General features: G+C 42.0%; 1 long non-coding RNA gene across 1 annotated transcript; it reads left to right on the forward strand.

Moving 5' to 3' along the window:
* The first annotated feature begins 1,936 nt into the window (after nt 1-1,936).
* LOC118687404 (uncharacterized) lies at nt 1,937-11,609 on the forward strand. Its single transcript, XR_004980321.2, has 3 exons — nt 1,937-1,966; nt 5,735-5,934; nt 10,107-11,609. It is a non-coding gene; the product is annotated as an uncharacterized LOC118687404 (long non-coding RNA).
* The last annotated feature ends 5,327 nt before the right edge of the window (nt 11,610-16,936 follow it).

A 16,936-nucleotide genomic window follows, 5' to 3' on the forward strand; every position in this document is an offset into this window, starting at 1 on the left:
CATAAAGTGGTAGATGCAAGAGGCAGGATTGCAAGCTCTGAGGTTGGTGAGTGGTCTGATACTTTTAAATGACAGAAGGCTAGGGGGATGTAATGTGTTCTAAACATGCCTGCCTATTCTGACTTTTTCTGCAGACAGCACCTTCCCCTTGGTCAGTCTCAGAAGCTGTCTGTCTGCTTTTCTTGTTAGTTGTAACACTTCACTAGTAGTTTACAGAGGGAGCATAATGAAAACACAAACTCCTTCACTGGAAATGGTGCCTTTAGAGGATAGGGAAAGGCTAGGATGACAGATTCCTCAATGCAGTTCTAGTTTTGCATGTGAAACATTTCACTAATCTCCTGTCTCCCTCTGTTATTTGTCCTTCTAATCTTTTTTATACCCTATCAGTAAGTTAATGAAGTCTACCTCAAAGATTTGCTATGTGACTTAAGAGTGTTTAAAAATTGCATTGTAGTGAAGTAAAAGATCCTCCTGAAATTCAGCCTTTCACATTCTCCTCCTTTCTATTTATTTAGAGGAAGAATTAATTTGTATCCAGCTTTCTAGATGAGCTAGAAAAAAAAAGTTCTTTTTGATTTGCTGTAACTTTCTGACATTCCTTCTCAGCCTTCTGCCAGAAGTAACCATGGTCATGGCGGTGCAGTGCTAGGTCTTGCAAGATGAAGGCTGATTGACAATTTTGGCTTTCTTGAAATTCCTGTGGGTTTTGAAGACCTGGATCAGCTTTCTAGGAGGGTACAGTTTCACTAGCAGGAGCATGGAGGGCCCAGTGTGCAAATACTGCTTTAATGGGGTGGTGACAAATAAGCAGCCTGAGCTCCAAGACTGGGGGAGGTCTGGCTCTTGTGATTCAGGGTCTGAGTCTGTAGCTGAAGGCCAGTCACTTAAATGCCAAACCCACTCACCTCTTTGAAGAATTCCAAAATGCCTCTGAGGAGAGGTGGAGACAAACAGGGAAACATGGCCAGTGACACACCAGGAGAAACAAGGAGTATCCCTGTTCAGAGTTAGTGAGAACATGGATGGAGTGATCAGAGTAGATGCTTGCACATATCTACATAAAGCAAATCAGTTTTGCTTCTCCTGCTTTGCCGTCCCTTGTCATTCCCATTATCTGAATGCAAGAGAACATCTGATAAGAGGGGAAATTTTTCTTGATTTTTCTGAATATTGATGGGAACACCCTTTTAAGGAGCTCTGGCTTTTCTAGTCAGTGTTTTTTTTTTTTTTCTTCACACAAAGAGGAACATGATGTGCCATCATGTCAGAAAGCTGCTTCCCCAGTAGATGCCTGCCAACATGAGAGGTCATATCTGCCTCTCCTGCCATGAGCAGAGAGAGGCTGCTCTCTCAGGGCCTCAGAGCCCAGTTTATCAATACAGCTTCTTCACATCCCCACTACTCTGGAAAAATAGCTACTTGCTGGCAGCTAATAAATGGTTAGCCCCAAGAAAAGGCTGCTAGGTTCAAATCTGTAGGTGACATTCAGAGGGATGGCAGGGAACAGCTGTCTAGGTGGCTACAGGATGCAGTGATTTTTCAGGGAAAGCTGACATCAGTGGGAAGGCCCTGGTTTCACTGAGGAACCTTAACGGTAAGAGCAATGTCTTATTAAATGTCTAAGTAGTCTTATAGACTCTGTCTTATGGACAGAATTCCAAGCTTGAGATCAGGCATTAAGGACTGCCTTGTGTTCTTGTGCATAAAGGGCACAGTGTGTAAGGCCCAGCTGCCAAAGAGGTTGCTGAATGTGCAGTGTTGTGCTGAATGCAGAGATTACTGCACCTTCACAGCAAACCCTGAAGGTTTTCCTCAGCTGCCTCAAGAAATACAGCGACTTTATTCTTTGCTTTGAAACAGCTTCTGTGCTGAAACTGAGAAGTACAGAAGAATAACCTTCATTTTCCCTGTCCAACTTTGCTTTTGGTACTGTGTTCCTCTCCTCAAGAAAGCCTTAGACCTGGTATGTAAAAACAATCTCTTTAAAGGACTCCATGACTGAAATCAGAACTTGTTGTTTATTATAGCTCCCTCACAGGTCTTGGTCTTTTCATTATGGTTAAATAATATAAATTTACTTTTAACATTTTCATAGTAACACCTAACATCTGATATAGGTATGCTTTTGGTTTCTGCTATCCTTTTTTGTCCTGAAAGTATAGATACACAGAACAGATAAATGCTTTCAATTATGTATTTTGGTTTTTTGTGTGGTTTTTTTTTTGTTTTGTTTTGTTTTTTGTTTTTTGGTTTATTTTAATATGGAAATAAACTCCAGGATTCTAGCTTTCAAGATCCTACTCTGCCTCAGCTTCTTTGTGAGGCTACAGTCTGTGTGTGATCCCCAGTCTGCCAGTCCAATTACACCCCATAATAACCATTAGCCTGTTCTCTAGGCTTTTATTCTTTTCATCCAGTATCCATCCATTAGGTGTAGCAGGCAGAGCTTGCAGGACAGGGTTGGCCAGTCTCATCATCCTTGCCCCAAAGAGGCCACCTCCCTGCGAAGCCCCCTCCCCCAGGCATGGTGTCAGAGCTGCTCTGGCCATGCTCCTCAGCTTTGCCATTGGGCACCCCTCGTGAGCCTGCTGCATCTCTGGGTGTGCATTTGAGGCCATACCTTCTGCATTCACACAGAAATGCAAACACTTCTTTTGCAGTCTTCTTCGAATTGCTTTGTGATGGGGATGGAATTTTAGATTACAAATCTGACAAGCAGCAGTGGTCTAGTTACAGTCTCTGTTAAGCTTTTAAAACCAAATGGCCCCTCATAAGTGAAAAGTCATCAGTGTAGAAGCTAGCTATTTGTTACTTTAAAAATGAAAAAAAAAATTCCAAACCTCTCTTAGTTGTTAATTTTTTCCTCATATGTTTGTTTACTCGAGGCATAAAAATGTGTTTAGTTAAAATACTAGTAAGTGGAATTTCCAGGAGGAGATCTACTTTTGGTGTATTTTTCATCAGCATTTTGTAGCTAATGCCTAAGTGCTGTACTACTGAGTTGTTCTGCTAGAGCATATTGTCCTAGCCCATATTCCTCTCTGCTCTGCAAGGGAATGGAAACTCCATAGGTCATAAGCCAGTAATCTATTGATTCATTATATCAGCCAGACACTACAGAGCAGACATTTTGCAAAATCCTGCTGCCTTAGTCTAGCTGTTCATCTGTCTGTTTCTTGTTGTGGAAAGTTTTTTCATATCTCATGGGCCAGATGATCTAATTTTTATGTGAATTTTCAGTTTCTTTTGAAGTAAAATATTTTCTGAAGTGGAATTTTGCTGAGAAAGTCTGTTAATGCACTGTCCCTCTGTAACCTCTTGTGGTGAGATGGTAGGTATAGACAGGACAGATTGACAAGGCCATTTTTGTGGGGGCCAGGGCAGCACAGAGTAAAGCTTGCTTTCAGACAAGGGATTACTGGATCCTTGTTTGCTCTCCTGCTCTTTGCAGTCTTATTTATGAGTCTACTCTTAGTCCTCCTATTTTAGGAGAGAATTGTGAAAAAGGTGATTCATCACTCATGATGCCTGACCCCTGACTCTCTGGAGCCTGGATAGTTTGTGTACCCTGTACAAACTTGGGTGACTGCATTAGTTTTGTGGCTTCCTGTGGTCAACATTTGATCCTTTTGGGTCATCTCTCTCTGATTTCATTGACTCTGGAAATACTGACATGCTTAGACATTGTGGCAGGGACACACATGTTCTCTAATGGCAAAAGACACTAGTAAGCTTGGCTTACCTGTTTTGACTCTGTCATCCTCCTCATCTCAAAGTGAATTGAGAGTTGTCAGTTTTTCTGTCAGCCTCTCCTCAGTGCTACAGCCATTTCAAGGTAACAGTGAGACCATGCAGACCATGCCATCTGCAAGGTGTTGAATTTCTTGTTTGGGTTTGTTTAGTCAGCTGTGCATTATCCTGCTGACAGGACACAGGGCTGGACACACATGAGGTCACCACAGCTGTCAGGAATGAATGTAGGTTTGGAATTTGGAGAAAACAGCAGTCCATGCTTGTGCCACCTGAAGGATTCCACATGAACTGTGTGCTCTTCACACTGCTTCTGCCTCAGGATTAGCCATGAGCTTCAAGAGTCAATGAGCAGACAGAGTGTTTTCTTCAGGAAACAACTCTTTTGCTGTGCAATTTTTGCTGGCTTCTGGATTGCCAGATGAAATGTGATGCATGATGTCCTAAATGGATTGATTCCTGGTTACCTGGAGAAGAGGAACTGATACTGCTGCTTACAAGACTGTCTGAGGTATCTGGGCTAATGAACTCTTCAGTCACAAGACAGGTGCCAGAGAAGAATCTAGGGTTTTCCTTCATAATGAATTTCTGATGAAATGTTTTTCCCCCATCAGGCTGGTACCCTAATTTGTTGACTTTCAGTTCATATTTTGTGTCTATACTTGTTTTCCTGAGCCCTTAAAAATGCAGATGCCTGTGTGTATGCATTTGTCCAAAGTTTCCTAGTGCTCTGAACAGTGGAGGCTTGGACTTCTGTGGAAAGCTGGTTCTTGTAATAAGCTCAAAAATTGTATTCTGTAACTGCTTAACATTCTCCAGTATTTAATAGGAAGATCCTGTCACCCTCCACAGGCTATGAACTTAGAAAACTGAGAACTAAATAGAGGCCAGGGATTGTCCCACTACTGACCTTCTGACTACCCATTTCTTGCTCACTGCCCCAAATGACTTCTTTTCTATAGCAGAACCATGTAATAATCTTACTTGATCTCTACGTTTCTGTAAGGGCAAAAAAATTACCAGGATATTTTAAATTAGCTCTTAATAAAGCCTTTCTGATTTATTGCACTCTTCTGGAAAGTTAAGCCTCCCATAAAATCCTGTAGCAGTGATTTGGAAATTTAATTATGTTTTTGCTTCAGAGGTTATGAAAAGAAATTTCTTTGTGAGGGAGGGAAAGGGAGCTGAACTTTTGAAATCAGTCTCTTGCTCTGAGGAAGGCCAGCTAGAGCTAGGTTCATGAATAAAACTTGTTTTTATGGAGCAAGGTTTCTAAGCAAAGGAAAAGACAAACTATAATTGAGAGCTGCATTCAAGGAAGCTCTTGAGGCCAACATCAGCAAAACTTTTGGTTTATCACCACAGCCCAGGCACAGTTATACTGATGTAAAATAACTGAGCCAAAAAAAATTACCATTTACCTCTGTAATGAATGCTACCTATTAGTGCACACAATTGCCCATTCTGGGTGGTGGTGAGGATGATAATGCACAGGCAGGACATCATCACTATCTCTATCCAAAACCATGAAAATCCCTCACCACACAGTATTCACATGGAGGAGTTGCTGATGCTGCTTTCAGAAGGAAGAATGGGTGTCAAGGCCTTGTTCTATCAGCCTTAAGACCAAATTTTTGCTCTTTTCACCCCTTCTATGCCATTCAGCTAGTGGCTTTTAATAGCTTTATTCTAGCCTTATATATTTACCTACAGCCACACATCACATCAAAATCAATACCTTCTCTTTAGAATTCATTTGATGCATTACAGTACTGGAGAGAATTTCCAGTGGGAACACTGGGAAATTGGAGATTAGTTACCAAGTAAATATCTGAGATTTGGTGCCAGAAGGCTGTTCTGGTTTCATAAGCACAATTTAATAATTTTTTGCCTTTGTGTATGTCAAACTCATAACTGAATAATTCTTGCTTGTGATTCTAAAGAAATTTGACTGAGATCCTTTTCTCCTTTTTTCACTCAGTAGCAGCTTCTGGAGTCTTTCCACTGTGGTTGTGGAAAAACCTGGTCTAATGAGGCTGCACCAGACCAAATGCATCTCCCATCTTGGTCCCCTGGGTCATCGGAGCTCTTCTTTGCTTTGTTCCTCCTGATGCTTAATCCAACCTGCTGTGCAAAGGAGGTTGCTCTAATTGTGTTTGCTCCCTACACAAATTTTTTGTGGTAAGCAAAGGTTTTGCCATACTTTTCATTATGCTAGAAATCTTAACAAAACACTTCCTCAACTAATGACTTTTTCTCCCCCAACAATTTGGGTCCAGCTGTTCATTTAACAAATAACGGTGTTGCTCTTTTCTTTTAGCACCCTCTAATAAACCAAGAGTAAATTACTGACTGACCTACTTACTGGGATTGTTTAAGTAATCCTCAATATGGCAGTATAATTTGGTGCCTTAAAATACAGGGCATACAATTTGCAATTTAAAAGAAGAAATATTGGATGTTAACACAAGTGGGTAACATAATAGCCTGAGGAATATTATGTTTCATATCTAAGGTCCCCCTCCCTTTTTTTATTCCCTTCAGCGGCTGCATTTTGTTCTCCCCTCTTGTACATGAACTTATTCCTGAATTTCTGAATGAATTTTTCACCCATCTCTGAATGGTCTGGAGCTAAACTAAGATATGTGTTTTCTATCTTTAGTAGTAGTATGTTTTAAAGGGAGAACAAAACATGTGCTTGCATTACACCATTTCTTGCTTTGTGCATTCCTTGTACATCTCTGAGCATTTAGCAGTGATAGCCCATTTAAAGAAGAAGAAAAGTATTTCAGGAGTAGGGGGAATCACTAAGATACTACATTTTCTTTCTTAAAAGGTGATGGAAACATTTCAAAGTCAACAGTCAGGCACTTAGCTTCCTGATTTAGCAAAAATATTGTACTTAATTCTACCTAAAAAGCATTTTGTGTTACAGATTCATGCTTTAGCACTGAATCTCAATTTCTTTAAATCCAAAATGTCATAAGTCTATGACCATATTTGTCTGTTTGGGGCCATTTCACAGAATGGGTCAGGTTGGAAAAGACCACAGTGATCTGATCCAACTTCCCTGCTTAAGCAGGGCCATCCCAGAGCACATGGCACAGGATTGTGTCCAGATAGGTCCTGAATATCTCCAGTGAGGAACACTCCACACTCTCGCTGGCCAGTCCAGCGTGTGATCACCCCGCAGTAAAGAAGTTCCTCCTTGTGTTCAGATAAATTTCCTGTGCATCACTTTCTGCCCACTGCCTCAAGTTCTATTGCTTGGCTCCCTCCTCTTGGCACCCTCACTTGAGGTACTTATTAACATTGATGAGGTCTCCTCTCAGTCTTCTCTTCTTGAGGCTGAAGGCCCAGGTCCCTCAGCATTTCCTTGTGAGATGCTCCAGTCTCTTAACTCTCTTTGTTGCCCTCCACTGGACTTGTTCCAGGAGCTCCAAGTCTCTCTTGTCCTGAGGAGCCCAGAACTGGACACAGCACTCCAGATGTGCCTCACCAGGGTAATTCCCTACTGGTAGTGCTGCTCCAAATGCACCCCAGGATCCCGTTGGCCTTCTTGGCCACAAGGGTGCTGATGGGCATGGACAGCTTGTTGTCCACCAGGACCCCCAGGTCCTTCTCCACAGAGGGGGTTCCCCCCAGCCTGTCCTGGTGCATTTCTTTCAGTTATAAATAAGATATGAGAAAAGATATCCCCTCAAAATTCTCTGCTGAATTTTCTTCTTAGTTGCTACCTTCTTCCTATTATGTTGATTCCAGTCCCTATATTATGAAATTTTAACACACTACTGCTTGCCTACAGAAATAATTGTCAACTAACTTCAAGTTTCATATATGACAGTTCCAGTTCAAATCTTGACAAGGATGGATCTACTTTTGATTATTGCTGCACAGGTGTGGCAAGCTCCCAGTGGTCTGTAGGAGACCTTCAAGGCAGTTATATTCATCAGGTTTCACCCTGTTTTATAATAGAATTTGGCCTGAAGTTCCTGAACATGGCTGTGTTTCAGAGTTGCTGAATGCACATCCTGGTCATGACTTTGAATGAGTTATTTCATTGCAAAGCCATGAGTAACGGGATTCCTAATTTCCACTTGGTTGCTTAAGCAACCCTCTTAGGATTTGGGCCTTCGTGTAGATGTCACTGAAGACTTCCAGCAAATGTGTGACTACTGGCAAACTAAAGCATGTTGCAACTTCAGCTCTGTAGAAGCCTCTGCTCATACATACAACCTTGGGTTAAACAAGGACCATTTATCACACAATTAGGAATCCTCTATATGGATTTGTTTGATTTCTGTTCTAACAAGGACAAGTGCCAGACATTAAAAAAATGAATGTCTGATCCAACATACTTTATTCTGCCAGAGGAAGGGGTTTATTGAATGAGAAAGATCTCCACAGGAAACTAAGAGAAAACAGAGCAATTTGAAGTGGTTAGAAAAATGTGCCAAACCTACCTTAGCAACTTTAAATAAAGAACTGCGAACATCTGGATTTAAATGAAATGTTTGGTAACTTCAGTGTGTGTGGAACAAGACTAAAAATTACCTAGTGACCATACTCAGCTACTGCTTCTAACCAGGCATTGCATCTACATTCAAACAAGACAATGAGGGGAAAAAAAAGACTGAAGAAAGAAGAACTTGGGTGTGCTACAGAGGTTTGGTAACTATCTAGTGGTAGTTGAAATACGTGAAGAGAGAAGTTGTGGAGCCAGGTTTGTTTACCAGATGTCTTACAGAGGAATTAGAATACAGCTTCTCTTGCCTAATTTTCAGACCTATGTACTATTGTCATGTTGTCTAGAAAACTGATGAATTATCTCACAAAGAAAATGATGAAAGCATTGTTATGACACATGTAGGACTGGACTGATAAAGCAGTAGACCATATTACAGAGGCAATTGGATATTGACCCTATATGGGGGAGGACTTGGTTGAGATTCCGCAATCTTTATTTCAATAGTGGAGACTTGGGTTAGGAATATGGTAAAAGAAAAAAGGAGAAATTAATAAAATGCATGTGGATGCCACTCAGCTGCATTTCTCCGTCTGCTCGGCATCACAAGTGTTTAGTCAGCATTATTGGCAGAAGCTTATTCTAACACCTAATTCTTGTTCAGTGAGAGGCACTGCACCACTTGCTAAATAAAAGTGCCAAAACTGTGCAAAAATCGGAAGGAAGAATGAAGTTCAGTAAATTCTTGGCTTTAACAAATACTTCTTGACTGCTCTTTCCAATCAATTTATTCTGCTGTATGATCACAGAGGGATCATTGTTAGTTGTCCTTATAGTGAACGCTGTAATGTATGTTAAATTTTTGACATTCTTCCTCTCTGTGCTTGTCTTCAGGAACTCTATGGAGATATTCAAACTTACTGCAGAGTAGCAGGTGTAAATTAGCCTGTATGAATCTTTCTGCTGCATATGCTTTAGGGTTTTCAGGATCTGGGCTAGCTCTTTTAAGACTCCATGCCATGATGCCATTGGAAGCCCACCAGTTTTCAATCTCCATGTTGCTCTAAGTGAGGTTTTCCCTATGGCATGACCAGTTTGAGTTGGGTTGTGCTTACCTGTTCGATGTTTCATGGTGAATGTCTGGTATTTGTTTTAGCACCATGAGGTGCTGGAAAGAGACTGCAGAATCCTTCATTGCATCAGCCTTTCTTATGCAGCAGGGTGTCTCTGAATTTAATAGACATGTCAAATGAGAAGTGTTTCTTCAATTTGGAAAGAAGGGTTGAAAGAAAAGAGAAGTAGAGGATTTTCTCAGCAGTATCAGGAGCAGGATTTGTCCTGACATTTGCGTGGTCTACTGAGACACATTCCTTCTTAATTTTCATTCCAGAGGTCAACAGGTGGAAGATCAGTGGAAGTCTGTCAGTGGGAAAACCTGCTCTGAGACACTCCTTCCAAAGGGTTTGAAAGGGTGTGGTTGTATGTGCAAGTCCCAGCAAGTGCCAGTTGCACTTCTCCACCTGGCTAGATACCTTCTTGAAGTCTTCAATAGTAAGGCAATGCTCTTCCTGAGAGGGAGCAGGCAGAGAACACAGTATTCACAGTATTTAGAAGATTTTCAGGTCTGTGGACAAGATAAATTAATGCACTGGGAATCAGAGAAGTAATGCAAGGGAAAAAGAAACACAAATTAAACAGTCAAGAGACTGTGGTTTCATGTTTAGTCTGGGAACTTGTCAGGATGTCCTGTGGGTTCATTATGGCTCCAGTGGTGCTTCCCAGTATATCACACTACAGTCTAATCAAATGGAGAGTGTATATAGTTCTCAGGACACTTTAAGGGACCTAAACCTGTTCTTTTTCTGTCTGTTGTTTTTCTTTTGGGCAGGCTTTGTGAATAAATTGTGAGATACTTGTTTTGTACTAGCAAGAGAAGGCAGCCTCCTTTATTGCTCAACAAAGGACAGCTCTGCAGTGAAGTGTGTGTCTTCACAAATCAAAAATATGCCCTGGCAAGGAATTGCTCCAGTGAGATGGGTGTAGAGAAGACATTCCCATCCCCCATGGACCTAGGGGCATAATGGCAGCTGGAGTCAATGGCTACATTAGGCAGGATGTCTGAAAAAGCAACGTCTCCAGGATGAGCATAGGAAGAAAGCTTGGACTGTGCAAATCATTTCGTCCAACAGATGAAGCCCTAAAATGTTATTGTAGCATCTGAAAAAGGAAGATCTCTAAAATCAGGGGAGATAAAAGTGTTTTTCCAACCCACAGCAAAGCAAATTTTTTTTCTGACCCACACTTATCTTCCTGTGGTAGACAGTGTGAAGCCTTGTGCACAAGGCTTCTAAAAGCCTGGAATCCCAGGGCTAGTTTGTGGAGGTCAAACAGAACATTAATTTGGTAGCCTTTAAGAGTCTGGCATGGTGTCAAAGCTGTTCTTCAGTGTGTTATGAGGGAAAATTTGTGTTTGCTGTGATCTACTCTCTTTTGCTCAACAGTCCAGTGATGTCATTTAAGAGATGAGAGGAAATGAAGAGTGTTTGGTCTTTGTGCTGATTTTCTTGGGGTAGAGTTAATTTTTTTCTCAATAGGTGGTGGGCTATTTTTTTCTCAATAGCCTGTGTTTTGGATTTGTTCTGGAAACAGCTCTGGAAATTCAGAGATGTTTCAGTTATCACTGAGCTGTTCTTACACAGAGTCAAGGCCTTTCCTGCTTCTCACACCACTCCAGCAGCGAGGAGGCTGGGGGTGCACAAGGAGTTGGGAAGGCACACAGCCAGGGCAGCTGACCCCAGCTGACCAAAGGGATGTTCCAGAACATACAGCATTGTGCTCAGCACATAAAGCTGGGGGAAGAACAAGGACGGGCTGGATGATGTTTGCCTTCCCAAGTCACCATTACACATGATGGAACCCTATTTTCCTGGGAAAGGCTGAACACCTGCCCATGGGAAGTGATTTAATTACTCCTTTTATTTTGCTTGTATGCATGTGGCTTTTGCTTTCCCTATTAAAGTGTCTTTATCCCAACCCACAAATTTTCTCACTTTTACCCTTCTGATTCTCTGCCCCATCCCACTGTGGGGGATTGAGTGAGTGGCTCTGTCTGGCTGAGTTGCCAGCTGGTGTCTCATGGCAGTCTCAGATCCAAAAAGATATTTAAGCTACGAATGGGGAGGACAAGCCACAGGGTCCAAAAAATTATATGGGTTTTGTATATTCCAGTTTTCAGAAGAATATAATTTTACATCTTCACAGTTTGAGATTTTTTTATCTCCTCCAAAAATCCTTGCTTCAGTATTGTATCTATTTGTACTTTTTGAATGGTCCCTGTTGATGTTTCACATCAGTAGAAAACTGGTCTTTGGAGAAAGTAGAAGCATCTGGATATGGAACACTATTAAATATACAGTACAGCAGAAGCTGGGTGCACTGTACTTATTTTCATTGCTGTTCCATTTCATTTGAGACCATGTACTTAGCTGAGCCTGGAAATCTCTTTTCTGGGGGCTGCACAAGGCTCCTGTTCTGAATGGCTGCTAGACTGCAATCTTTCTGTCTAAGCAAAACGTTGGAGTTAAAAAGGGAGGGAAAGGACCAGTTTCAGAGATGTGCAGTCTGATCCTTACTATGGTGATTTGCCAAATTGGCCATGCTGCTTCCTCAAACTATCGAGGGAGCAGGGCAGTTACCAGCCTCTGCCAGGGTGCATCCACTGCAGCTGCATGCAGAAGTGCAACAAGTCAGGCAGCAGGCAGGGCACAGGGAGAAAACAGCAGTGCTTAATTTGAACTGACGGCATTTGATGCAACACATCAGGAGCTGTAAAGGGACAGGAGGCATTTCTCTTTAGCCAGACTGCTGATGTCAACTTGGATAGCAGATGCTCCAGCTAGATTACAGAGACAGGATAGAAAAGGTCTCACTTTCTTGCAAGATCTACCTGCTAATTCTACTGTTTTCCTGTAGCCTTCTCAGCTTTCTCTTGTGTTACACTGAGACCTGTTATTTTCATATGGAAGAAGTAAAAATGTGCGGTCTGAGTTCTGCATCACTTTTCCTACAGAGGGGCAGGATTGGCAAGAAATGGTGATTAAATATTTGCACTTTCTCACTTTCCATTTATTTCAGGAATCAGCCCACACCTGCACACATGCACACGTTTATAGCTGAAGCTGAATGTGCAGTAGTCAAGGTTCATACCATCTTTTAATTGTGCCTTGTACAGTCAGATTATACTCAATGGTACGATGCAGAAGCATTCTGTGGGGAACACAGCAGTGGCAATCCCACCAAATCATTAGCAGGAATGCATAATCTACAGCCCTGCAAAAACCCTGGGTCCCACAGGACCTGTACCAAATCTGACCTGTACAGTGTAAGGAATTTCTACACTCGAGATGAACTGAAGCAACTGGAGAAGGCTCAAGTGCTGACCTTCCTCTGTTTTAGACCCCTGCTGCCCCAGCTCAAGGAATTCTGTCCCGAGCCTGCCAATTGATACATATTCATACTGCTTATTGAAAGAGACAACGCCCTGGCTATTAAATCTCATACTTGCTGATGGGTTTGATGTTATTGCTGCAGCTGTTAAGCAAAATGTGTAATTTTTATTTTCTTTTTACTTCTTACTCTAGGAAGTTGTTTTAGCACGTTCAAGTTGCTTTTGGTATCATGGGTTGGATAACCTCTGTACATTACTATTATCCCAGTACAGCCTGGAGAAAAACTTGTGTTTTGGATGCCAAGTAGAAGGCACTGTATGTGCACATTATCTGCTTCTCTGCAGTGCTTTGTTCTTGCAAACTTGCTCTTACAAAACACAGCACGGAGAATGACAGGAGAAAGTGAGGCCGAGAATTCAGAGCTGTGGAAATGACCGGTTAGCTGAGGGTTTGTTCCTGTTCTGGGTGTCTTGGATGGTTCTTGGTTTGGGTTTTTGTTTTAATCCGTGAAGACTGTAGTGAACGGGTAAGAGGCAGTTCCTTTGTTTCTGCTCTGATTGTATCAGTATGCAGCTATTGGTATGAAATGCTGCCATTCCCGAACATCCCGGCTAAACAAAAACCTTTGGAGCAAAGTGCTTAGGAAGGGCAAACAAGAAGCGTGGGCTTGGGGTGGGGATGCATGTGTGAACACTGGTGTTTAATTTACATTAATATTTCTTCGTCCACCTAGAAAAGAGTTAAACGGCAGAATCACCTGATCCGCTTTTCACTTCCCGAGCTTGTTCCTTAGAATGAGAAATACTTTCCTGTTCGCTTTTGAAAGAAACAACTTCAAAACCTTTGTGGCTGGGATGGCATCATGCTCTGCACAGCCCGGGTTCAGCTGGACCGAGATGCAGCCACCATCAGCAAGACAAAGGCAGAGATAATGAAAACGGGAACTAACCCAAAGAATTAAGGGGGCCGAGCAGCATCAGATGAGAGCTGAAAGGAAAACCCGGCTGGTGTTTCCGAGCACTGCATGCTCATCTCCGCTGCAAGTGACCGGTTTCATTGCAGGATGTCAGGAGGTGAGGACGGGACCAGCAGGTCCCTCCGCAGAAGGTCCTATATCAGTCACAGCACAGCGTGCTTCTGGCCATTTACAAGAGGGGAGGCGACAGAAATGGAGTTTTCTCTTCTCCCTCCGGCAGAATTTTGCGGAGAGATTGGAAGTGGAGGGAAGGAGTTAATCTCTGTGCAATCAGACTGTGCCTCCTCCCCGCTATTTTCTCCTCAACTCCTCTGTTGTTGCTGCACTGTAGTGCTCGGGCTGAGCTGCCGATGGAGCAGCTCCCTGATTGCACGAACAACACCTGCTCCAAAACTCAAAACTCAGGCGATTTACTTTTTAAATGACAAAAAAACCCAAAAACCCCACCCCCCCCCCCCAAAAAAAAGAGAGCAAACAAAACCAAAACACCCCCAAAAACAAAAGCAAAGACCAAAACAAACAAAACAAACAAACAAAAAAAAACCCCCAAAAACAAAAAACCAAAAAAAAAAAAAACCCCAAACAAACAACAAAAAAAAAAAAAACCAAAACAAAAAACCCCCTCAAAACCAAAACCACTTATAAAAGGGTTTATTTAGGGTATGCTAACAGTTTGCTTTCCTCTTCCCTAAGGATTCAGCTTTTTAAGTCTCTGTGGCAGGGCCTCAGCCATTGCTTTCTTGAAAGCACTCCCAGACTCTGTAATTCTGCTGCTTCTGTGCATTCCTAAGCAACAGCCGCCACCACTGTCAGCTCTGCCATGAGGATCATCCTGCCTTCCCACTACTTCTTTTATAAGCTCTGCTGCTTTCAGAGATCTGTGTGATTGTTCCCATGGGGCTACTGCAGAAAGGCACAGTTACAAACTTAAATCAGAAAGGATCACTGTTATTGCCTAGCTCCACCTTTCCCATCTAATAGAGGACACAAAGCTTTTTGCTGGAAGTCTTGAGTTGGATCTTTTAACTTTTGGCTGAAGAATAGAATTGCCTAGATACCTGTCTCCACCAAGAGAGGATAGCAGAGCAAATTCTGGATCAGATCAGCAGTGTGTTTTCCCTAGAATCATATTTTCTTAGGTGCTAAAGTAATTAACACTTCAAAGGCAAATGATAACATTTTCCTTGCAAAATTGTAGATAGGGTATTAATCATAATACTTTTGGATTTTGACATGAGCTATTTCCTGACAAGAAACAGGAATGGTACTGCATAAAGATCTCAGTATAAACATTTGGAAGTTGCTGAAGTCCATCATGCCAGTGTACACATTATGAGGTATCATTTTTGTGCAGACTTACCCACAATATCTGACCTAAGCAATAACCCCTCACTCCCTTTAAAGGTGCAGGTAGGGTGTTTTGTCCATTTTCACATCTAGCACATGCTGCACCTGGAACCCCCTATTTTGCAGTATGACTGTGGGTGCACACAGCACCCTGCACTGTGCTTTTCATGTAACAAAGTCACCTTCTCACCACTTGGCCCTGTGTGGGTAACAAGGTCTGAGTTTTTATTTTAATATTTAAATTGGAAAAGCATTATTCTTTTAAGAATCTCTGAACATCAGCAATTCTAAACTCTACTTAGGATTTTTATGACATATCTTGATTGTATTGTAGTCCTTTGGAGTTTATTTCACAGGTGTGCACAAGTTCAAAATCTTCCCAAGTACTAGCATGTGTACAGTGGGGTCTCACTTGGCACGAGGGAAATCTGCTGTGCCTGTGGGGAAAATGACTGAAGTGATTTGGTCCAGGAGCATATTCCAGCCTTCTTCTTCCCTTGCACAGTATCAGAACTATAACCACACAGCCCTGTTCCTAGAACACTCCTAGACAACACAAGCTCTGCCAATAGGATCCCAGTTTTAACTGAACTGTGAAACCAAAAGGGTGTTGGCTGACACAGGGTGGTGATAGTACCAGACCTTGTAGATGAGTTATTGACTTTTCTCTGCATCATTTTATTTTCAATTACAGAATCAATCTAACCTGGAGAACCATTGTAGGAAAATAGTCTATTAATTGACAAAATCAGAGCATTGACTAACATGGTTTTAATTTTAAGACTAGCAATAAACTTTATTTAACACTGGGTTTAGTTTTATCCTTTGAAAAACAGCCATGCTGGCCTCTTGCTTTTCACAAGGACCTCAACTTGCCATGACCCAAAGTTTCAGTCTTCTTTATGAAAGAAAAATAAACACTTTTCTTTAAGAGGAGAAAGAAGAGTATTTTTTTGTGATGCTTGAAGTCATATTGCATCATCTTGCAAAGCATGATAGAAAAAGGATGTGTGACTCACTCCCTTTTTCAGGGCCCTCAGACAGAAATATTAATCTCATATTATAACACCCTTTGCAAAGAGCTTTTCCTCATTAAGAAGTTGATAAGATGAAGTTGATAATGTAAATTCCCCTTACCTGCGGGAATGTGACGGTTTGTGCCAAACCTCAGAAAGTTCAGTGACCCTTGGGGTGGGCTGGGAAGTGTGTGCTTACTTCAGCACTCATTGAAACTCAGCCCATCCCTGTACCTTCAAGCATTTGTAGAGGGCTGGGTCTCTGGGAAGTGAGCTACCCATGGACAGGCAGCATAAATGTCATCAGGCATGAGCTCAGCCTCCACACAGTAGCAGTGATCCTTCCTCAGCTGACAAATTGTTGAGTTTCCATGGCACTTTAAGGCATGCTCAGATTTCCACTCAAGCCTTAAAACCTTGCCTTGAAAACCTTAGAATCTGAATCCATGGATTGGCTCTGTCACTTCTCATCATTAACAGGGTGACAGAAGAATCACGGACTCATTTTCCCTAGCCCAAAATGCTTCCAAAAAAACGTTCTCAGGGAACAGGGGACAACCTGAATCATAGCTCTTGTTGGCCACAGAGAATTTCTAGCAGACAAGTAGGAAGCCAAGGTGAAAAAGCAGATTGCCATAGTTTGATCCCTTATTGCTGTCAGGTGCAGGCTGTGCAAAAATTAATGTGGGCTTTGGGCTCCATTTTACACCAATGATTTCCACCAGTAACACAAACCTTATCATTAGCTATGGGGATCTTGTTGTTGCTCATCCCTGCTTGTTGAGTCTTCCTTGGTAATGAAGCCTTTACATTTTTGAAATGTTGTCTCCAAAATTTGAATTCCATCCAGAGGGACTACAGCAGATTTGGTTCTTCATTGCACTTTTATGGCTGTCCCAATGACTGGGGAAAGAACGTAGAAAACTGAGTG

Source organism: Molothrus ater, chromosome 6, assembly GCF_012460135.2.
Source record: "Molothrus ater isolate BHLD 08-10-18 breed brown headed cowbird chromosome 6, BPBGC_Mater_1.1, whole genome shotgun sequence".
Classification (NCBI taxonomy): Eukaryota; Metazoa; Chordata; class Aves; order Passeriformes; family Icteridae; genus Molothrus; species Molothrus ater.